Source organism: Octodon degus, unplaced genomic scaffold, assembly GCF_000260255.1.
Source record: "Octodon degus isolate 3935 unplaced genomic scaffold, OctDeg1.0 scaffold00003, whole genome shotgun sequence".
Lineage (NCBI taxonomy): Eukaryota > Metazoa > Chordata > Mammalia > Rodentia > Octodontidae > Octodon > Octodon degus.
The window spans coordinates 20,954,884-20,979,435 of record NW_004524579.1 but is presented as its reverse complement, the minus strand read 5'-3'; positions in this window follow the sequence as shown (position 1 = coordinate 20,979,435).

Genomic DNA, 24,552 nt, shown 5'->3' with positions numbered 1-24,552 from the left:
TAAGCTTCTATGCCTGTCAAAGATGAGGAAGCAAGCATAAAGGACAAGAGAGAGCACATGTTCAGGAATTCATGTATAGGACAGGGGATGGAAAGGGTGGTCTGACACAAGACTGACTTTATCACTAACCTAAGTGATTAATTAGAGCATGGGGAGGACAAGGACCAGAGTGGAACGTCTTTTTATCTTACTTAAGATGAGGGAAGAGAAGACTACAGGGAAAAAAGTGAGAGGTTAAAAGAATTAAGATGTATTGTGTACATGTACTAACTCCCCACAATGAATGTAGTCATTGTGTACTGAAACTTTGTAATGCTAAAAATGAAAACTAAAAATGTAAAACCAAGAAAGAAATAATCCAAAGGCTCTTACAAATAATACTGTACTGTTTCATAAGTCGTTAGTTCAAGTACTTTATAACAAAGATTTTCTAAGTCCTCATTGCTGTCTCTTGCATATATATGGCAACTTAACTTTTCTCTTAGTTGATCTAATAGACATTTGTTTAAAATAATAATTTCAACAAGTACTTCGTATATGACTTTTTTTTTTTTTTTTTTTTTTTTTCAGAACCAGGGATTGAACTCAGGCCCTTGCACTTGCCAAAGAAGCGCTTATTCCACTGAGCCATCTCCCCGGCCCCTCCCTGTATATAAGATATTATACACTTCACTCTCTTCTTGCTTTTGTGGCTTTTAGGGAAAAATAGATATAACTCTTAGATAAGCTGCAGGTAAACATTTTGTGTATTTTTCTTTGTGTTAGATTTTCTGGAATTAGAATATATGTCTAACTACAGATTTTAGCCATTGGTAAATTGGGTTTTTTGTCATTATTGGTTGGATATTCATCATGCAATTTATGCTCTGAGAACTCTCGGCTTGTGGTAGGATGTCTGACATTAAATTTGATAAATTGTTATTTTGCATCAAATATTATTCTTTTCCATTTTGTCTCCTCTAGCAATATCATTGCAAGTATGTTACATTCTTATAGTTGCCCTACAGTCCATGGATAATCTATTTCAGGTTTCTTTTATCCTTACTTTCATTTCTTTTGCTGTTGTGTAAATTTGTGTTTGCATAAACTCAAGGTTAAATATTCTTTCCTCAGCTGTATCATTTGTTAGCTCATCAAAGCATTATTTTTACTAAAGCTTTTATTTTCTCAAATTTCATCTTTTACTGTGTTTTGGAATTCCTTCTCTAGCTGTAATTTAAATACACATATTGTCCACCTTTTTATGTGAGAGATTTTAACCGATAAATTAGTTATCTTAAAATACTAGTCTTATAATTTTACCTTTGCTTCCATGTATGAGTCTGATGTGTTCTTTCCTTTTATTTATTCATTTTTTGCTTGACTGCTGGTATGGCTTGATGTGTTTTGTTGGAAATTGCACAATGTACTATATGTATACCAATAAATAAGCAAGAAGCAATGAGTTTGTAAGGGTTAGAAGGAAGGGAAGAATTCTCTAAGTCTATGGTTAACTTCCAAATTTTAGTGTGCCTACGCCCACACCCAAGAAATTCACACATGCTTTTTCAGTTTTCCTCGTTTTGGGGGAACAGGATAACTAGAGCCAGATAGAGGATCATCGCTCTTCTCTCACACACAAGCCTAGGTAGAATTTTGCTTGGATGATCCCTTCCTCCCGGTCATTTAAGTTCTGAGACTATCTCAGTCAGTTTCCGGTAAAATAATTTCTCACAAAGGACAAATTTATCAAGAACAGAATGATCGGAAATATTTCAAAACATTTTCCTATCTCCAAATAAATTCATGGTTAGGCCTCTCTGTAATCATTAATATAGACATTGAGCGTGTTGGAGAATTCCTGACAGTGACATTCACAAAGTATGGCATGAATCCTTAAAATTGTACCTTTGGAGTTTACAATTTCCAGACCTCTTAGATGAATCCCTGTAAATTTGTCATTTTCAGATCTAGTTTTTCTACTCCAATACTTATTCCTCTGGGACATCTGGGTATTCATTTATGATAGTGTGTCAGGATTTAAGTTTTTGTATTTGGCTTTCTACAGTTTTGAGGACAGCAGTGTTCTCTCTAGTCTTGAAGAACTCTTGGAATTGTTTTCCAGTTGTCCAGCTATTTATTTCTTATGACAAAATGAAGACTTCAATGCTCCATTTTGCTTCACTATTCAACTGATTTTAAATACAAATTTGCTAGTTGCCAAGGATGCACCTTTTTCTGCTTCTTTTCTTTCCCTTCATAGTGGCTAATAATCCCATTTATTTCTCCTAAAAAATTTGAAAACATTTTGATCACAATTAGGTTCACTCCATATAGCTAACAGTGTTTATATAGAAGTCCAATTCATGAAAACTAAATGTTGGAAACAACCCATGAAGATAAATTGATAATAAAATTGTGGTATACACACCAAATAGAATACTATTTAACCATAAAAAATAAACTTAAGCAATTTCTAGAGAAATGGATGTATCACAAGCCCACAATACTAAGTGAAATAAATCACATTCATAAAGTTAGATATGATGTGGTTTCTCTTGTATGAAAGGATCAAAGTATAAATAATTTAAAGAGAAAAATAAAAGGTAGAAAACAGGAAAATAATTTTTTTGGAGAACCAAAGAGGATTTTAAGATGGGAAGCAAAGGACAGGAAAGGGGACATAAAAAGAATCCACAAATGATATGAGTATTTGCCAGCGCTCCATAATTAAAATATTCATTATATGTTGAAAACATATAATAATAAAGAAAGAGTAAAATGAAATATATAGCTCAGCTAAACTCAGTGGGACATTACTGCCATTCAGTGGTCCTACTCTGACATGTGAAAGCAAGTTGGGGTTCTTGATGGATCGTGGGGTCTCCTTGCTTGGTCTTATATAAATCCTGAAGAAAAATGGGCTATAAGACCTGCTTTATCAAGCCTGGCTCCATTCCCAAAGGTAGCATCTCACATGTTCAAAGTCAGTGCTCAGCATTTCATATGCAAACCTTCAGCTCAACTCCTGCAGGAGTTAATGTGTTTGCATTTTAACAAATTGAACCACTTCAGTGGCCTATTTATCAGTTCAAGCTATTTGGAAATGTTGAGACCGTATGTCGTCCATTGAAATGAACACTAAACACTGCATTTATAAATGGTAATTTATGACTCATAAATGTCTTTGCTATTAGAGCCATTCTGCCACTGTGAATGGAATTGATAGCAGGTTCTGAGCTCTGTGGTGTGTGTATGGTTTTTTTTCCCCTTTTAAGGAATGTTTTGGATATTGTAGCTTTACTGCCTCATGGAAATGTTATTTTTTAAAAAGCTGTGCCTATCAAAAAGATTGTGTTTTTATGCTGGATTTTCATATTCATAAATTTGACAGGCAGGTTAAATATATATGTAGATGCATATGGTGAAATGTTTTTTGTGTTTTATAGGCAAATATTATAGAATTATAACTTTCAAATGTCGAAGTTACACATTAGATTATCTGTCCTGGTGTTGGATTTAGTCATGTAAGTGAAACTACTAGTCATCTACCCTGATTTCTCCTCTCTTTTGCTTTCTTAGAGATAGAATGTTTGATTTGGAATTGGATATGTGGCACCCTGGGATACAGTATATTACTCAATTCCTTTGCAAATAGAATGGCATAAATGACCAGTCTATGTAAGCACAAGATTATGTGAGAGATGTAAGAAGCCACATAAAATGTACCTGGGTTTCTTCACATGCCTTTATCTGTCCTTTCTTTATCTCTCTGTCTATAAATGTAGACATCAACTTGAGGCTTGTGTAACCATGTAAGCACTGAAGACTCTGCCTTGATGCTTAGATTTAGAAGGCTAAATCCTTTACAGACTGGATAAAACAATGTGTTAGCCCTGTGAAAGTCTAGTTCCAAATTATTTTATGTGAAAACAGGAAAGCAGAAAAATAACTTTATTTTTTACATTGTCATGCATATTTTTCAGGCAAACAGTCATACTTTAGCTGATATAATTAAGCAAGGTATATTACCCTGACTTAAAGATTTAATCATACTAGGGCATGATATATTAATACAGAAGCCTAAACTCACAGAAATGTATATAATTGAAGAAATTTATAGAATCTAGGGTGTTTTTTTTTTTTTTTGTTTTGTTTTTTAGCATTGTTTCAGCATTCTTTCAGCTGGAACTCACAGAGATCTTCATGTTTCAGTCTTCCTAGAACTGGTATTACAGGCATGTACTACCATGCTGAGTTTCAGTGGTCATCGGGGCATGTCCAGGGCATGGCCTGCACGGCATGGGTACCAGGATAGAAGCCAGGTCATTGTACTTGCCAGGCAGGCACTTACAATACCGGGCTATCTCTTCTGCTATATTTAAATATTTTAATCTGAGTAAAACTTTTGATGATAACAGTACACAGTGTATTAACCATTGTTACACTCCAATCTTGTCTTGAAATTTTGTATTCTTGTTTTTATTGCATTTCCCTTTAAAAATAAAAAGAGAAGACTGATTTGAAATTGAATTTGAAAATTAACATATTCTTTAAATTTAATTATATACATTTAAATACACAGTATATTATAATCTATATGTATTTGGTAACTATCTAGGACAACCATATTTTAATAATTTATTTAGTTTGTTTAAAAGAAAATATGTAATGGGTGGATTTTGAGTTATCTCTATACCTCTTTGGAAAATATTTCTGTTTCAGTACACTTCTGAAATAAATGATATTGTTCAGGACTGTCCTTATTCTCATGCATTATATACGCAGAATCCAAAGATAATTCCACAAATTCCTATGCCCTGGTACACACACCTACCTGTTACTCAATCAAACATGATTTTTGAAAGCTGTGGTAGATTTGGATTGCATTAAGATCTCAAATCAGCAGACTTTCAGAAAGGAAGCATATTCTCAAATAACCTTACATAATCTGGGAGATTGAAAGATCCACTTGGAGGGGATTCAAAGGGTGAGAGATGGCTGTTATGCTGGCATGTGCCTGTCATCTCATATCTTGAGACTGAGGCATTAGGATCTCAGTGAGTTTGAAGCCAGCCTAGATACACGGTGAATTCAAGGTCAGCCTAAACAGGGTAGTAATACCATGTCTCAAAATAAGTAAATAAATAAATAAATAAAAGTTAAAAAAACCAACAAATAAGCAATGTTTTATAGCTTTGATGCTGAAGGGTTCTCCATTGCTAGACTTGCACATGGAGGGAATTGCAGTGGAAAGGCATGCCTTTGGCAACTTGCTGAACGGATTCTGTTTGTTGAGCATGAGCTCAGCTACAGCATCAAGGAAACAGGGACATCAGATATACAATTATAAGAAAGCAAACTCTTCTGACACCATGAACTCGCCAAAGATGCTCCAAAGTCAGAGGTGACGCTATCCTTGATTTACAATCCATCCTTATCTGAGCAGGAAATCCCAGCCATGTTGTTCCCAAATACTGCAGACCTACAGAACTGTGAGCTAATAGAAATAGATTTTTGAAGCCTCTGAATTATCAGTCATTTGTTGTGCAGCAATAGAAAATTAATAATGGCATTTAAATTACACACATACAAATTATTTCAAATTCAAAATGTCATATTAATCTTTAATTTTTCTATAAACAGTTTTGAGAATTAATCATGTTTATGAATGTAGCTCCATTTTAATCACTGTATATATTTATGTCAGAAAACTTTCTGCAAAGGCTCAGAGACTAAATATTCTGGTCTAAGTCATATAGTCTGTGGATTTACCGAACTCAACCTTTGAAAACTTAAAGCAGTTGTTGTACACGTGCATTTGTACAATTCAACAATGTACACATGTGCATCCTGCTACTGGGTGTATTTTGATTTCCCCTATCCTATTTTGTGTCATTGTGTGTTTTGTTATGTATTGTTAACTGTCCTCTTAAAACAACGATGTCAATTTTAAACTGTGGAAATAATGATACTTACATAATACTAATACATAATAATATAGTATATGTGTAGAAGAGGTGTCTGCTTAAAGAATATGCTGATGTCAATCAGCATCACATATTAATAATTTCTCAGAAATTTCCTTCAATTTTAAAAGTGTGTTCCTCTATACCACTTACATTATTTACTTTCATTTTAATATTGACATAATTTTAGTTTTACAGCCGGTCAAACTAAAGCTGTTTTATAAAACAATACTTTTATATTCAAATAACACAATAGCTAAATTTTTTTGCTTCATGTCTTAGAACTTTTAATGTGAGGTCATATATTTGATCTGTAATTTCTTGTTAAAATTTTTATCTTCATACATAAATTTATATTAAGCTGAGATTTATCCTCATATGCAATAGGACATAAAGCTAAAATTGTATTTTTTTTCCATTCATTACTTTGTATTTGACTATATTCTTTTTTGTCACATATTTAGTAAAGGATCTCACTACGCATCTCGGACTTGTAGTGATCCTCCTATTTTCATCCTCTCCAACTCTGGGATTACAGTTGTGTGCCACCATGTCTGGTCTTGGTGGTCAGCTCAACATGTCCAAGGGCAGGCCTGCCACTGCATGTGGTACTGGGGATCAGACCTGGGTCCCTGCTCTTGTCTAAGCTGGGGCTTAGTCTGCTGATCTATTTCACTAGCCCATTATTTTTTTTAAACAGGAAAAGTATCTTATTTTTCTCCATTACATTCAAAATCATTTTTCACCTATGTTAAGTTCATATATATACATATATGTCAACTGTTGCACAATATCTGTTGAGCCAGTACTTCATTTCACTGCCAAGAATCATTATTAACATATATAGCTTTACTCTAGACTCTTCATAGCTTACAAAGTCCTCCTTTTTTGACATTTTTGTCATTAGAAAATCTCTTAGACTTTCTGTATTATACTTACAATCAGCAGCTTAATTTCCATAAGAAATCCATTCACAATATTTCAAGTTTGTAAGAAAATGAATGGACCATGAAACCGTAATGCTAAGTGAAATAAATCAAACAAAAAACTATAACTATCACATGAGTTTTCTCATATGAGAAACCAAAATATACATAATTTAAATGTCAAAATAAAATATAGATGAGAGGAACAAGAATATAAACTTTGTGGCGATGCAAGGGCCCCTGAGAATGGACAAGGAGGAGGGTGCAGAAAGTGACCCCGACATGATTAAGATGTGATATGTGCATGCACCATTTCTTCAAGATAGATTGAATTATTGTGTATTGCAAACATATACTATCAGAATAATAGTTTTTGAAAACTAAAAAAAAACTAATATTTTTAGTTTGTGTTGCCTCTATTGACTAATAGTGAAAATTGAAATTCTAGGGTGACAGGTATACATTTTTGAGTATAGTATGGCTCTTTAGTCATGGAAGACTTGTGTGTCAAAAAGGTAAATACTTTTCTTTCATAGTAAATGTTGTGGAACACAGTTTATAATATTTGATAAAGAGCTATGCCTTTGGCATTTTTAGGAATGTTCAAGGGCCTAAGAAAATTGCAAAACTGTGTTAATTTTTTTATTCATAATATGAAAAAATCTGAGGAATCATGGTGTACTTTATGGAGGGTTTTCAGTATACAGAGTTTCCCTTGGGGGATGTTTTATTTTTAGGGTTTTGCTGCTACTAGAGAATGGTGAATTGGGAATATTTTTCTTTTCTAGGGTTTCATTGCTGCTAGAGAAGGATGAATGATTTATAGTGTAAAACATTTTAAAATTTATTTATATTTTACTTGTGTTTGTAAACTGACATACCATCCACATTGACTATCATTATTTACAAGACATTTAATGGAGCTTGGAAAAATTGCCCTGGTGTCCAGAAGAACTCTTCCTATCGCCATTGTGCAACTATAAGCTGCCTCTCAGAGTTTCTTTTACTCTGATATAAGAATTGGTTAGATCTCTCTGAATGAATGAATTAATATAGAAAGGCATTTGTGAAATGAGCACATTTGCATGGGGACATGACTTTTAAAAACTAAGAGATGTGCTTGGTCTCCTGTAGCTAACATTTATAATAAATTAGTTAGGAATGATACGCCAAATGAGCAAATTACTGAGAAGACAAATAGAATAGAGAAAAAGAGAAAGTTATGAATGACAGAGAAGAACTCAAGCAGAGGTACTGGTTTTAATAAAGAAGGCACACAGTACTATATTTCAGAGTATGGGACTGCAGGTGGGACACAGTCATCATGTAATGTACATGCATCTTACAGAAGTTCTTTCACTTATAAGAAAGATTACACTTTTTATGAAAACAGTTTTTCTCTTATAGTGAGTATTCATAACTCTTGTTTATTTTACTATTTTTAGGAATTTATTTTTTTCCATTATGCTCTTTCTGATGCTTCCTGTGTTCATACCACAGTTTGTAAATACTTTCAGTAAGTAAAGATAGTCAATTGCATGGTATTTTATCAATTGTACTCCAGTTGAAAAGTTCTTAATATTTTAGCATTGAATTCACATGTAAAAATAGTGATCTGTATTTGAAAAGAAATCCCCTAACCCTCTTAATAAACAGTGTATTTATCTTATAAGATCTTATATGATATGCAAGTTATAATTTTATTTTCATGGAAATTTATTGTAAATAATTTAGGTCAGAGAGTTAGACATTAAAAGAAAGCTATAAGGTTTAACTAAAAGTACCCTAGAAGGTAATTATTTAAATTAAATATTTCTTAGATTACTGTGCTAGGCTTAGCAAAATGAAAATTTAAAACTGTGTCTATAATAAAACTATGACAAAAGAACAATGCATGCTTAGAAGAGTATAGGAAGGAAAGGGAGTGTATGATGCGTGACGGCAGAGACCCCACTTGTAGTTTCAGTTATGTATGTTCTTTTCTAAGAGACCTTCCAGTCAATGACTTGAATCCTCTTGACTTCTCTTTCTTACTGGATTGAGAGGCTACTGTTATGGTCAGTCTCACTTCACTTGTAAACCATGTGCCTTAGGAGAGAACTGTGGTGTTCTCTTGAACTGAGCTAAGTTCAATGCATAATAATACTTCTCATCCTCTGTCCTTCAGCAAGAAATTCTCCCTGTAACACAAAGCTGTGCTTTAGACGTATGTGAAAACAACAGGAACAAATTTAATTAGAGATCAGAATAGAAAATAAGAGAGAACATTCTGAACTATCCATCATCCTATGGTCCAGACAGGTAAAAATTTTTATAATGTCCAGCTGTCTCTCACACAAAAGGAAATTTAACTCTTATACAAACAAAATAAAGCTATAATAGATATAACACAGTATTTGGAATATGAGCATTGTAAAGAAAGCTCACTCCAAGGCAGCCACTTGAAAAATATGATAGGCAGCAGGAAGGCGGACCCCTTTCTCACGGCTCCTATTTGCCACCACATTTTCAGGCACCAGCTCTATCTCACTGGGGAGCAGATCAAGTCATACTTGACACCCTTGTCTAATAAAGTTTTAAGAGAGCCCTAAAGATAAGAACTCTTCAGAAAAAGTATGCAACATGAGCTATCTATATAAAAGAATAGTTATTTACAGGGTCAGACTATTGCAATGATAACAAAACTAATTGTCATGTTTACATAATAACAAGCAGATGTGAAAGAGAAACATCCACAGTTCAATCAACTGGATGAAAGAGCTCCAGAATATCAAACAGCTGGATATTTGGAAACATCTAAACTCTTGCTAGCACATTTTCTAATTTTTCACAATAGATTTCCCTCCACAGCCAGAGCATGTGCCCTACAGGAAATTTTTTTGTTAATGCTTTCATTTTTCAAACATTTATTACAAAACATGATGGGATCAGCAAGCATTCTCACCCTCTACTTGAATATCTGTTTTGGAAGAAGTTTCAATTGTTTGTAAAATAAATAAAAAATACTGTGTCTTGTAAGAGCAAGTATTTATCATTATTTATGCTTGTCCATAAAGTTTTATGTTACAAACCTGTAAACAATTATTGAACGGGTCCAATAACAGTTCGGGCATGGAAATGACCTCTAGTTTTCCTGGAACAATTAGGTAATTTCATTTAGAAATTTATATTATGATTTTTGAAAATAAAGTAAGTGTTTGAGTTGCCACCTCAAACTAAAATATAAGCTCTATGTTTTTCAAGGACATTTTTGGTTATATTTTAGTAATCATTCTGACTCCCATGTACGTAGGTTTAAGTTTATAAAAGCATATTATGTGCCCAGTACTTACCCATAACTTGAATTGTGAGGCCAATGTCTTTTAATATGTACTAGAATGAAACATCTTGGAATAACTGTCATTTGTACAAAAACAAAATAAAACAAACAACAGAAAAAAAAAACACAAAAACACCTAACATTTTAATTCTAGAGCACTAGGTTACAGGAATGGAAGGTTCTTAATTACATCCTTAGAATAGGTAAGGGCTCTCTATTTGTTAGGAATCTAAATCCAATGCACTGTGATGTTTCTTCTTTTTGCAATTTCCTCCATAATCAGGTGTGGACTTTGACTCCAGGCTGGTTCGATTCTTATGCTGTTCAGCTATAGACTGAATGCTCCTGTGAATGCTTCCTGGCTGTAGTCCTTTAAGAAACATCCTTTTCCTAGGTTCTGATGAGACTGGACTCCTTCACTTACTGAAACAATGTCCTTGACCTTGTTTGTGTTGCATGATTTTCATACTCTGTACTCTTCTCTTGGCCTTCTGACTCTGCAGCCTGCAAAGGTTCAAGAGGCTGACTTCCTTAAAGGCAATTCTGTGCTCTGGTTTTCAACAGCAGAAATTCCGTTCTATTTCATAGTTAATTCTTGACTGTGCATGCTTATCTAAAACCACTGCATTAACACAATGAGACTCCTGGTTAAATTATTTCAGTGGGTCCTTATTGGGAGGACGTTTTATGAATAATCTTGTTTCCTAAGCATTTCTATAAGCAAATTTCTTCAATCTAACATTTCTTTGTTTTTGAGAGCCCAAACATAGTCTTTTGTAATTTAGACCTCCTTGACGTGTTTTGGAATATTTATACTTATTGCCACTCTTTTTTTTTTTTTTCAAACCTCTGGTTTTTCTTTTTAAAGTCAACAGAAAATGGAAATATACTTTTTAAAGTTTCTAATACTAGGAGAAGATATCATACAATGTCTTTTTAAATAAATTGTAAGTCAAAGATACAATATAAATCTTAGAACAAAAATTAAGATTAAGCAATATTCAGAAAATTAAATGTTTCAAAACAATTGAACTAAGAAAAAGTTTTCATGATAGCAAAGTACTAAGAGTAAAACATAAGATAAATACTGGAATGGTAAATAAATGACCAGCACTTCTAACAGTATGAGGATAGGATATCACACAAAGTTCTAGTGTGTTGTGGACATGCATACTGACCGTGACACTTACTGGTGGCTAGGCGTCACTTGTGGAACTGAGCTACAGCTATTTCTTTGAAATCCACCCTGTAGACTCAGGTGGAATCAATACTCATCAAGTGGAAGAGAAGTCCATTTGTAGGGTGTGCTGATGAAAATATTCTGCTGCTGAATACAAAAGAATAACTGAAAGACTACTACTGTATACCTCTTACTCTCCTCTGTTTGTTTGCCCTATTTGGTGGGTTCTTTCCATTCTCATTCATGGGCTGTGATCAATTTGCTCCCTCTCTAGAACATCATTTAGTAGTCTGTGTAGGCTTGGCTTTGTCATCATGAAATTCTTTAGTTGTTCTTTGTCATGGAAATATTTCACTTCTCCATTATATTTGAAAGATAGTTCTGTAGGATAGATCATTCTGGGTTCTTATTGCCACTCTTAAGAAATGTTTAGTTATTCATTCAGTTGCTTTTTAATTGAGATAAAATGCTCCAAAATGACATGCATGAGTCTTAACTGTATTTTTCAAGATGCTTTTGTAAATGCATATTCCTGTATAACTCACATTACTATCAGGATAACTGATATCTTCATCAGCCCAGAAAGTAGGCTAAGAAGAAAAAATACTTTTCTAATCATCCTCAATGAGAATTTTTCTGAGTTCTATAGTCATAAATAAACTTTGTCTCTTCTAAGCTTTATACAAGTGGAAAATGAGAATGCATTTCTTTCTGCATCCAGCTGGTTTACCACATGAACATATTGGGAGAGTTTTTATTTGTATTGCTGAATAGCATACTTTCCTTTATCTGTACTATAATTTATTCATTCTCCTATTGGCATGCATTTGCATTCCTTTCAGTTTCTGTTTTGTTTTGGGTTTTTTTGTGTGTGTTTGTGTGTGTGTATTTTAGCACAGGGTCTACAAGGTCTCCCAATGTAGATTAGACGCTTAGTGATCCTCCTGTTTCCAACCTCCCAAATGTTGAGATTATAGACGCACCCCACCATGCCCAGTCTCAATTTCTGTCTCTACGTACCCAAGGGACAGGGTCAGCATGGCAGGCTGGGGATCGAACCTCCAGCCCCTGTGTCTACCTACGCAAGTGCTTTAACCTGCTGAGCTATCTGAGTGGTCCTGTGTTTAGTTTTTATCTACTGTAAAAAAAATTAGCCATGCATGGATGCACACTCCTGTATTCCCAACACTCTGGAGTCTGACACAGGAAGAACTCAAGTTTGACTAGTAATTACTTAGTGAGACTCAGTCTCAAAATTAAAAATAAAAGGCTGGGGATGTAATCAGTATGGAGACCCTGAGTTCCATCCTTGATATCACACACACACACACACACACACACACACACACACACTCACAGCCAGATGTAAATATCTCTGTACAAAGCTTTGTGTACCATCACTTACAAGTTTCATAAATACATGAATGAACTTGTTGGGTCATTGCGTAGGAATAGTGTTTTAAATTTTTAAAAATTTTTTCTTCAGTAAAAAAACAAACTCTTTACTGAAGCAGTTTTACTACTGGTAAAGTTCAAATTCCACTACAGTTGAATTCCCAATTTCTCCTTATCTTTAGCATTTTAGGGCTGCCTTTCTTTATTATTTTAACTATTCCTAAGGATGTGAATCTCCATTTACTACACATTCTGTAGATAACTAAAAACATTGATTTCATTTTATGTGCTTAAACTGAGCATTCAGTTTTGCTTTATTGTTTTCCTGTATGTGAAGTGTACAGGTTTCACCCCTTAGAATGATGTATGCTTCAGGTGTCCTTTACTAGAGTGGAATAATTTCCTTAGTTTATGGTGATTTTCATAAGGAATTTTGTGAAAATCTTTTTTATGTCTAGTGAGATAATATAAATTTTTACTTTTGTAATGTGAAATCAGGAAAATACATGAATTCTTTTCAAGATTTGATTAAACATTGAAAGTTGGGATATGCAGCACAGCTAAGGGATGGCTACCATTTTATACAGTATTACATTCTATTTGCAAATGGGATTTGGGAGATTTTTACATCAATGTTTATTGTAGATATTGGTCTATTTTTTGCTGTAAATTTAGCATTAGTTTTCTGACCACTTTCTGACGCAGACTGTTAAAAGTCCCTTGCTAATATTGTAGAAGTATTTTCTAGAGATGTTTTACATCTTTCACAAAGGTTTGAGAAAACTTTCTCCTCTATTCTTAAGTAGCCAGACTACTTGAATCAACTTACTACCTCCCTAGGGATGACCATCATGGATTGGTATTATGAATAAATAGAAATTGCCTTGAAAAAGCCAGAAAGAGTCTCTAACCCAACCCCTACAGGAAAAACCCCTGCTCTGTATTCATGTCCACTTGCTAAATTACTTTCTTGCTTCCCATTTGTTCCTGATTTAATGAATTTTAGGTGAGCAATTGTATAAGTAATTTTAGTGGTAGATCACAGTTTTGTTGCACCTCCTAACCACCTAGTGAGTTCCTCTGCTTCTACCTCAGACTTACCTCACCTCAGGATTTTGTCTATAAAAATCCCTAGAAAAGGTAAACCCTTGGAAACCCACTCAGGTCCCCTTCTGTCTTTCTCTTGGACAGAAGCTTTCTTTCCCCTCAATAAAGATTTTCTGCTCTTAAAAAGAATTACGCACGATCAGGAAGATAAGAATGCCTAGCTCCGACATATGTGGGGCACTGGTTTTCAAAAGTTACACCAAAAACCTTCATGCTTCACAGGGCATAGAGTCTTGCTTCATTAATGTGAGTTAAGTAATTCCAAAGTACGTGATAAGTTACTTCCTTGACTGCATTTTTGTTGCTTTAAACTATACTGACACTGATTTTTAAAAAAATTAAAAACTAATAAGTGAAAAAAAAGGACCCCTCCAGATCTAGCCCAAACCCAGACCCAGCATGGGTGTGGGAGAGCTTCCACACTCCACTATGTCCCTTGGACTCCTCTGGACCCAGCCCAAACCAAGGCCCAGAGAGTGTGTGGGAGAGCTTCCACACTTCCCTGCACCCTCTGGAATCCTCCAGACCCAGAACAGGACCTGTGAGTGAGTGAGAATTTCCACTGGGCTCTTGGAACCCCTCCAGACCCAGCTTATGCCCAGGCGTGGCAAGAATGCGGAAGTGCTTCCACACTCCTCTGTGCCCACTGGATCCTTCCTGACCCAGCCCAAGCCCACTAATAAGGGAGTCCTTCTGTCCTGCTCTCTGGACACCTCCAGAACCACCCCAGTGTTTACATACAAGCCTGGTGTAAAACTCTGCAGCTGAAGTCCCAGCAGAGAGGCTAGGGGCTAGAACCATTCAGCAAATCCAGGAGAAGAACATCTTGCCAGAGGGACAAAGCAGGTTCATTTCCAAGGGCTGCAGCAGGAAGAAACTGAGAACAGCAGTCAGACCCATGCCAGGTACAATAGGATGAGTTCAAACTTCATAGATCTGCACCTGAATTTCAGTAGGTGCTAAGGTTATACCTGCATGAAACTCTACACCAAAGGTCAGAGGACAGTGCTATACAGAATGACAAGGAGTAAAATGCAATCTCAATCCATGAGCCAACACAGAATAATTGCAAAAGACACTAGCACAGAAGAAATTGGGAATCACACAACTGAAATGTCTGAATTAATAGCATCTGAAGTAAAGAAACAACTTCCGAAAGCTATAGAGGAACTCAGATCAGAAATAATCTCTGAAATAAGAAAGAAATCTCTGAATTAAAAGCATCTGAAGTAAAGAATCAATTGCAGAAACATAGAGAGGAAATCAGATCAGAAATCATATATGAAAAAAGAAAAGATAACGATAATGAAAGAATTAATAACTGCTTCTCAAAAGATTGATTTAAAAAAATAGAGAATAAAAAAATGATGGAATCCCTCAAAGAGAAATACAGGAAAGAAATAGATTGCATGAAGCAGAGTCATTGAGATACAGAGGAACTTAAAAACTCAATCACAACCTTGCAGAAAACTTCCCAAATATGGAGAAACAATCTGATATTCAGATAACCAAAGCAAATAGAACTCCAAAGAACATCACCCCAATTAAAAACACAGAGACATATAACAGTTGATATCCCAGAAATCCAGCACAGGAACAATATACTGAAAACTGCTAGAGAAAGAAAACAGGTCACATTTAAAGGAAAATTCATCAGAATAATGGCAGACTTTTCTTCCCAAACCATGAATTCAAGAAGAGTGAGGAACAGAGTACCTCAAGTCCTCTATGGAAACAAATTCCAGCCCAGACTACTATACCCTACATAACTGAATTTCAATATTGATAGAGAAGTGAAATACTTCCACAACAAAGAACAACTAAAGAATTTCATGATGACAAAGCCAAACCTACACAGACTACTAAAAGACGTTTGAGATCTAGAACAGAAAGATCAGACTCTATGAATCAGAACAGAAGGAACCCACTAAATAGAGGAGGAAAAAAGAGTGAAAAACAGCAGGTAAATAACATGTCAATCATAAGTCAATACATCTCAATTATAACCATCAATCTAAATGGACTCAATGCAACAAATAAAAGTAATATACTGGCACAGTGGATTATGAAACAAAGCCCAAAAATATTCTGTATACAAGAAACACACTTAACTCATAGTGAAATTCATAGGATTAAAGTTAAAGAATGAAAACAATACAATACAACCTAGCACCTCAGAAATCAAGCAGAGGTAGCAATCCTGTTCTCAGACAGTCTCAGCTTCAAACCAAAAATGATAAAACAAAAAAGAAGGCCACTATATACTGGTTAGGGGAAAAATTCAAAAGGAAGAGGTAACACTCATAAATATGTATGTACCAAACACAAGAGCACCCAACTATATAAGACAATCTTAATGGACATGAAAATTCTGACATCCAATACCACAATATTAACAGGAAACCTTAACATCCCCTTATCCCAAAAAGGTAGGTTAAGCAGACAAAAATCAGCAAAGATGTAGCAGAACTAAATGAGAACTTGGAACAAATGAACCTAGTGGAAATATAGTCTTTCACCCAAACAAAGCTGAATACACGTTTTATTCAGCTGCACATGGGCCATTTTCTAAAATAGACTATGTATTAGCCCATAAGCCATGGTTAGGTATACATGAGAAAACAGAAATTATCCCATGCATATTATCTGACCACAGTGCAGTGGAACTGGAAATAAACAACAACAACAACAAAGAAAAAAAAAATGGATAAAGGCCATAAATACAAGAAAATAAAACAACACCCAACTCAGCAACCAATGGGTAACAGATGAAATTAAATAAGAAACTCAACAATATCTACAACTCAATGAAACCTCAAGCACAACTTAACACAATTTATGGGGTACGATGAAAGCAGTTCTCAGAGGGAAATTTATAGCTGTGAACTCATATATTAGGAAAACAGAACAGGAACAAATAAAACCCCTAGTACTGCACCTCCAACATTTAGAAAAGGAAGAGCAAATGAAACACAAAGCACCAAGATGGGGAGACATCATAAAAATTAGAGCAGAAATTAATTCAATCGAGATGAAGAAAACAGTTCAAAGAATTAATGAATCAAAAACCTGATTCTTTGAAAGATTAAATAAAATTGAGAAACCCCTACCTACATTCATGAAATAGAGGAAAGCAAAAAATTCAAATACAAGCAATAAGGAACGAAAAGGGTGTAAGTACCACAAGTTCAGTAGAAATTCAGATTATCAATAGCTACTTTGAGAATCTTTACGCTCACAGAATAGAAGACACAGAAGAAATGAACAGATTCCTAGAAAGGTACAAATTACCAAAACTGAATCACAGCTGAATTCTCCAAGAAATTTACAAAAGATCTAATCCCTAACTTCTCAAACTCTTCAATGAAATTGGAAAGGAAACAATCCTCCCAAAAGCATTCCTGAGGCAAGTATTGTACTGGTATCAATATCAGGGAAAGACAAAACTAAAAAAGAATACAACAGGACAATCTCCCTCCTGATCATAGATGCAAATATCCTCAAAAAATTTTAGCGAATATATAAATGTAATACAGTGTATCAATAGAGCCAAATCCAAAAACCACATGATCATCTCAATTGATGCAGAAAAGGCTTTTGACAAAGTCCAACACTCATTCATCTTCAAAGTCCTACAGATAATTGGAATAGATGGCCTCTACTTCAATCTCATCAAAGCCATCTATGACAAATCAATGGCTAACATAATTCTAAATGGGGAAAACCTGAAATCTTTTACTCTAAGATCTGGTACAAGACAATGATATCTTCTATCACCACTCCTATGCAATATAGTTCTGTAATCATTAGCTGGAGCCATTAGACAATACAGAGAATCAAAAGGAATAAGAATAGGTAAAGAAGAAGTTAAATTATCGTTATTGGCAGATGATGTGATACTTTGAAAGCCAAAAAAATACATCAAGAAGCTACTAAAATTAATACATAAATTCAGTAGTATAGCAAGATACAATGTCAATACCCAAAAATCCATAGCTTTCCTCTACACAGATAACAAACACACTGATAGAGAAATTAGAGAAACAATAACTTTTATAATAAAAATGTGGAAAATTAAATGATTTGGAATAAATCTAACTCAAGAAGTCAAAGATCCTTTCAAGGAAAATTACAGTACTCTGAAAAAAAGAGATCATAGATGATTTCAGAAAATGGAAAGTTATTCCCTGCTCCTGGATAGGAAGAACCAACAATGTGAAGATGGTCATACTCTCAAAATTACTTTACAGATTTAATGCAATCTCTGTCAAAGAACCATCAATATACCTCAGAGACCTACAGAAATTGTTCCTAAAATTTATCAAGAACCAGAAATGACCTAGAATAGCATAGGCAAACCTGGGCAAGAAAGATAAGGCAAGAAGCATTAGAATTCCTGACTTGAAATTATGCTACAAAGCTTTTGTGATAAAATTAGCATGGTATTAGGAACAACATTGACATGAAGTTCAATGGAATTGATTAGAAGATCCCAAAGCCTCTATAAACATACTCAGCCAGCGTGTCTTCATTAAAGGGGCCAAACATAGTTACTTTAAAAAAAAAAAAGTTAGCTTTTTTAAAAAAATGGTGCTGTAAAACCTGGTTGGGTACATGCCAAAAGCTAAAACTTGAACCAGGTCTATCAACAAGTACCAAACTAAAGTCCTAATGGATTACAGATCTAAACTTTAAAACAGAAACAGTAAATATGCTGAAAGAGAAAGTACGAGGAACTGTTGAAAATACAGGGTTAGGCAAAGTGTTCATGAACAAAAATCAAATTGCATGGGTAATACTCAAAAGAATTAACACCTGGAACTTCCTCTTATTAAACAGTTTTTGCACGTCAAAAGAAATTACCAACAAAGTGAAAAGAAAAATCACAAATTAGGAAAAAATATTAACTAATAAGAACTCAGACAAAGGTCTTCTCTCTAGAATTTATAAAGAACTAAAAAACATTAGGGCCCCAAAATTTAAAGACAATGAATATACACTTCTCAGAGAACTAAATTAAAGAAGCGAATAAATATATGAAAAAATGTTCCACATCAATAGTCATCATGAAATGAGAATTAAAACAACATTGAGATACCATTTCACCCCAGAAAGAATGGCCATCATAAAGAAATCAACTAACAACAAATGTTGGAGAGACTGTGGGGAAAAATGAACCCTTCTCCACTGCTGGTGGGAATGTAGAACATTATTGAAATCAGTGTGGAGACTGCTTAAAAAATTGGACTGGAAATTCCTTTCAAACCAGCTATCCCCCTACTGGGAATTTCCCCAGAAAAACTGAAAACATCATACCATATTGATATACGTTCACCTATATTTATAGCAGCACAATTTGTGCTAGCCAAATCTTAGAAACAACCAAGGTGCCTGTCACCTGTGGAATGGATGAAAAAGATGTGGTATTTTTATAGAATGGAATATTACTCAGCTATAAAGAATGATAAACTCAAAGACTTTATATTTAAGTGGATGTCCCTTGAAGATATACTCAAGTCAAATAAACCAGACCCACATATCTAAATATCTAAATAGTTTCCTATAACTCAGTGATGTCCCAAATTTTCTGATCAAAGAGATTGTGTGTCCACAGAGGAAAGTGACTGATGATGTAGAGTGTGCCTACAGAGAGTCACATGGAGAGAAAACATTCTCTCAGGCTTTCACAGACAGCAAATTGGTAAAGCATTGGCCATGACTTATCCACATGGCTGACATGACAATGGGTCTACAAACTTCAGTACAGGGTAGCAGGCTGATCTCTGAGGGAATTTGACTGACTTTGTCAGATACAAAATAGACATTTCTTTTTATATAGGTCTTGTTTTATCTTGGTCTTAACCATCCAGCAGAAAAGTATAATAATGAAGTATGAAAAGTAAAGCCGTAATAATATGATGAGCTGTAAAGGGCTCAAGTCAACATCTTCTGACATTGTCATTCCACTACTATTATGGACTACTGGACTATATTGAATTATTATGCTGGTTTGCTTTTGGGAGCCATGGAAGCTGGAACACTGGTCAAATGTTTGTAGGTGTAGGCAGGAATAGGTCTAAGTGCCTATAGCAATCTAACTACCTCAGTCGTGAGGTAAGCATCCTAACTGGGTAATGCCTGCTATTAGTCACTAAGCAATCTTGAGTCACATGTTACAAACTTTACATAGGTATAAGTATACATCCATATAGTTGCTTGGTGGTCATCTTGTCAACCAGGCAGATGAGCTACCACCTAACCCAGATCTTGTCTATCTTTTCCTCATTCCTGGTACTGTTTCTTCCCAGGTAGAATGGATCACATAGATGGAAACCTTTTTTTTTTTTTTTTTGGTGGTACCAGGGATTGATTTTAGGACCTTGCACTTGCCTGACAAGCACTTATTCTACTGTGCTACCTCCCCAGCCCTAAGAATGGATCACATTGAGATCCATGGATCCTTATAAAATAACTATTCTGTTACACTGTTAATAACTACTTTTCTTTTTATTGGACCCACACTAATATTTGAATCCTGGTGTAGCTTTACCATTTAAAATTTTAGGATTGTAAACTGCGCACTGTGTCCTTCTACTCTGAACATCCAAAGTCCTTCAGAATCTGAAGTTAAATCTAGCTCATGAAATTTGTTCTGACAGTTGTGTTCAAGTCAAGTAACTCTATTTTCCTAGCTATGTCCAACTGAGTTTGGCAAGAGCTTTATATCTCATCCCACCTCACCTTGGAACTATCAGCAATACAGAAATCATATTCCAATGGAGCAGGTGAGGGTTTCCTTCACTTCAGTGTGTTTGGAATCCCAGAAGATGTTACACCTATGCCAAAGCCCTTACCCATTATAGGAATGCATTGTTTAATTATAGCACATGCTCTGAGAAAGCATCTGGGTGATTTTGTCCTGTGGAAATATTATACAATATAATTATGTACACTGAAATGACTATGGGATCACTAGGTGATATAACCTTCAGGGAATACTGTATCTTTAGTCCACTTTTGAGAGAAATGTGGTTCTGTGTTTCAACACTACTTCCACCAAGACATTTGGCTTCCTTGTGAGGGCTTCAGTCATAAACAGCCATGTTCTGTTTTAGTCATGCTATGTTGAAACAAGACCAAGTTATTTGCATTCTCTTCTCCTCCTTCCTTTACCCACTGTTTTAAACATGGCATATATGCACATTTTATGTAGCAGGTCACGGAATAGCTAATGTTGACATTTTTACTCATTTCTAGTGAAAGTTTAAGCTAAATTTATGTATTTTAAAAAATGGACCAAATCATAATTATTAGGAATAATAATCAGCTTTGATTAAGTTTCATTAAGCTTGTCTGGTTTCTGAGCCACTATGCAAGAAGAATGTATCATATGCTTTATTTCTGTAAGTTCATATCTGAAATCTTCATGAAGTTTCATTACAGTCGATTTTCTAAGAAATCACTGTATTCATCAAGACATAAGCTTTATTTAAACTAACATGTACTATTTTTCTGAAAATAAATCTTAGAAAGTGGATTGGGTTATCAAGATTGTTATTAGTTATTATATCATTTCTTTTTCTATTTTAATCTAACAAGCTATTTTAGCTGCAAAAATTTGCACATTTTTCTTCAGGCTACCATTTCCCATCAGTGAGATGAAAATTTTGTCAGATATACTTTAATATTTCTCTACTTATGATAATCTGAGAAGCAATAGCCTTAAGATTATAAATTTTTCCTTCTTATTACGGAGAAATCATTTAGCAGAAAAATAAATAAATGTTAGTTATTATACTTCTCATTACTGTGCAGTCAAATGGGGGTTAAGTATTCTCCCAATGAAAAAATCAGTACCTGTTGTTGAAGGCATGCCTAGCACCTGAATACTGAATGTACTAGATTGTTAAAATCTTGAACCACTTGGTGTAATCATCAAATCCAAGGACTTGAAAGCTGCTAGTCAAGGTAATCCTAATCAATCAAAGGCTTTTGTTTTATGTCCTTTTCTTCCCTGTCCCAATTCATTTCAACCAGGAAACCAATTGAAGAATGTTTAACAGAAGTTAAACTACAAATATTCTCACTGTTTAAATATTTGACAGGAAGTTGCTAAAAGTAAAAATAACAGCTCCACTCATCTACATGTATAGAAGCTATAAATTCTTCTTTTATATCCAACAATACTCTTCTCATTATAGGCTCTGTTCTATCTAGCAATGGAGATGAGCAGAAGCAAGTGAAAAGCATCTGTATTTCCTAGATCCTCAATAGTACTCAAAACCTGAATTAAGAATAGCCCAATTAGTAAAGCGGATTGATCTGTCCACCCTTCTGGTGAAAAATTAAAATCTTGGGCCGGTTCCCTCCTATAGAGTTGATCAAAGAGGAAATAGTCAGAGAGAAGTATATAGCCTAAAATCTATTTAGCCCTACACATCCAACTTTTCTCTCTGATAGCTCATCAAAGCTGCTGTGAAAACGGTGTCTCCTTCAGCCTAGGGAGTCATGGAGCACATAAGGGAAGAGAGGTGGTGGGAAATCCCAGAACACATTCCCTTTGTACTCCTGTGCAGGGAGGGGCTTTCTGAAAATCACCATTCGCGTTGAGTTCTTTTCTGTTTCAACATTCTAAAGTTGACCAAAATTCTGCAGATGTATGCTTTATTCTACCAGTCTCCCTAATTTGTAATCTGGGAACTGACTACTTCTCATTCTTTGTAATGATAGTGAAATATACAAAATCTTAGGCTGTATGGATAGACTTACTGAATCCAGGGTAAAGAAAGATGTGCCTACAGAACTATACCTTTAAAAAATTCCTCATGCTTGACGTTCTGATCATGAACAATTACGGCACCAAAATGCTTCCTGGAAATATGCAAATTTTCCTTGAAGAAATAAAAGTGCATTTACCTCCTACAAATAGAATTTCCCAAATCCCGTCAGTCATTATGTCTTTTATTTCTACTGCAACTCAGTTTTATCTTTATGTTAAACTTAAAATAGTCATCATAATCGCCATGCTCTGTACAAATGGCAATAAGACATGATAAACACATTATCATGTATATGTCTATATACAATAGATTATTGGTTATATTTATATTTATAAATATGTATCTATATATAAATGCATATCTATATATCTAGTATATCTAGGTAGTCTACATACATGCACATATAAAAGATTGATATATTTACACATATATACCAATCTATACAGCTATATATATTTAGATCATATATTTAATTTCAAAATACATAATATATTATATAATCATGTTGATATCAATATAATATATTACCATAATATATTATATATTATATTATAAATATTACAAATTGAAATTTTAGAGCACACACACACACACATATAATCTTGTTAGTTACAACTAAGCAGACATATTATTTTTCAAATGTATTCCTTGTTGGATATAAGACCTATCACCTAGATGATCCTAAATTCAAATTATTGGCACAGATTCATTTTATGAATGGTTCATTATGAATGTGTTATAGTTTGTTTTTTTTTTAAAATGTATTTTAGTGCAGGGTCTATAGTGTCTCACTATGCAGATAGGACTCGTAGTGATTCTCCTTTTTTCAGCCTCCCATGTGCTGGGATTACAGGGGCACACAACCACACTCAGTCTCAACCACTGTCCCAGAGCACGCCAGGGGGCAGGGCCAGCATTGCATGCCAGGGATGGAAATGTATGTGTTATAGTGAGGTACAGACCACATTTTGCTTTTATGTCTTTCTATCATTGTACTTTGGTAGAATGATTGTTAGAAAGAAGCATTATATATTGAAAAGATCTTTAATCCATTTTGAGTTTAGCTTAGTGCATGGTGATAAACCTGGGTCAAGTTTGACTTTTCAGCATGTAGAGAGCCAGTTTTTCCAGCACCATTTGTTAAAGAGGCTATCTTTCTTCCAGTAAGCATATTTGGCCATATCATCAAAGATCAGGTGGCTTAATGTGTTTGTAGAGGCTTCTGCATCTTCTAATCTATTCCATTGATCCTCAAGTCTATTTTGTTGCCAGTACCACGCTGATTTTATCACAGTAGAATTGTGATATAATTTCAAGTGAGGAACTGTAATGCCTCCTGCTTTGTCTTTGATACTCAGGATTGCCTTTTCTATTCTAGGTCTTCTCTGGTTCCAATTAATCTTAGAAATGATTTCTCTAGGTCTGCGAGGTATGTTGGTGGTAGTTTGATAAGGACTGTATTCAATCTGTACAGTAATTTTAGGAGTATGGCCATCTTCAAAATGTTGGATCGTCCTATCCAGGAGCTGGGAATAACTTTCCATTTTCTGAAATCCTCTACAATCTCTTTTTTCAGAGTACTGTAATTTTCCTTGAAAAGTTCTATAACTTCTTTAGTAAGATTAATTCCAAGGTATTTCATTTTCCACCATGCTATTGAAAAAGGTATTGTTTCTCTAATTTCCTTCTCAGTGTGTTTGTTATATGTGTGAAGGAATGCTATTGACTTTTGGGTATTGACTTTGTATCCTGCTATGTTACTGAATTTGTGTATTAATTCTAGTAGCTTCTTTGTGGTGTTTTTTGGATCTTCCAAGTAAAGTATCATGTCATCTGCAAATAATGATAATCTAATTTCTTCTTTACCTATTATTATTCCTTTTATTTCTCTCTCTTG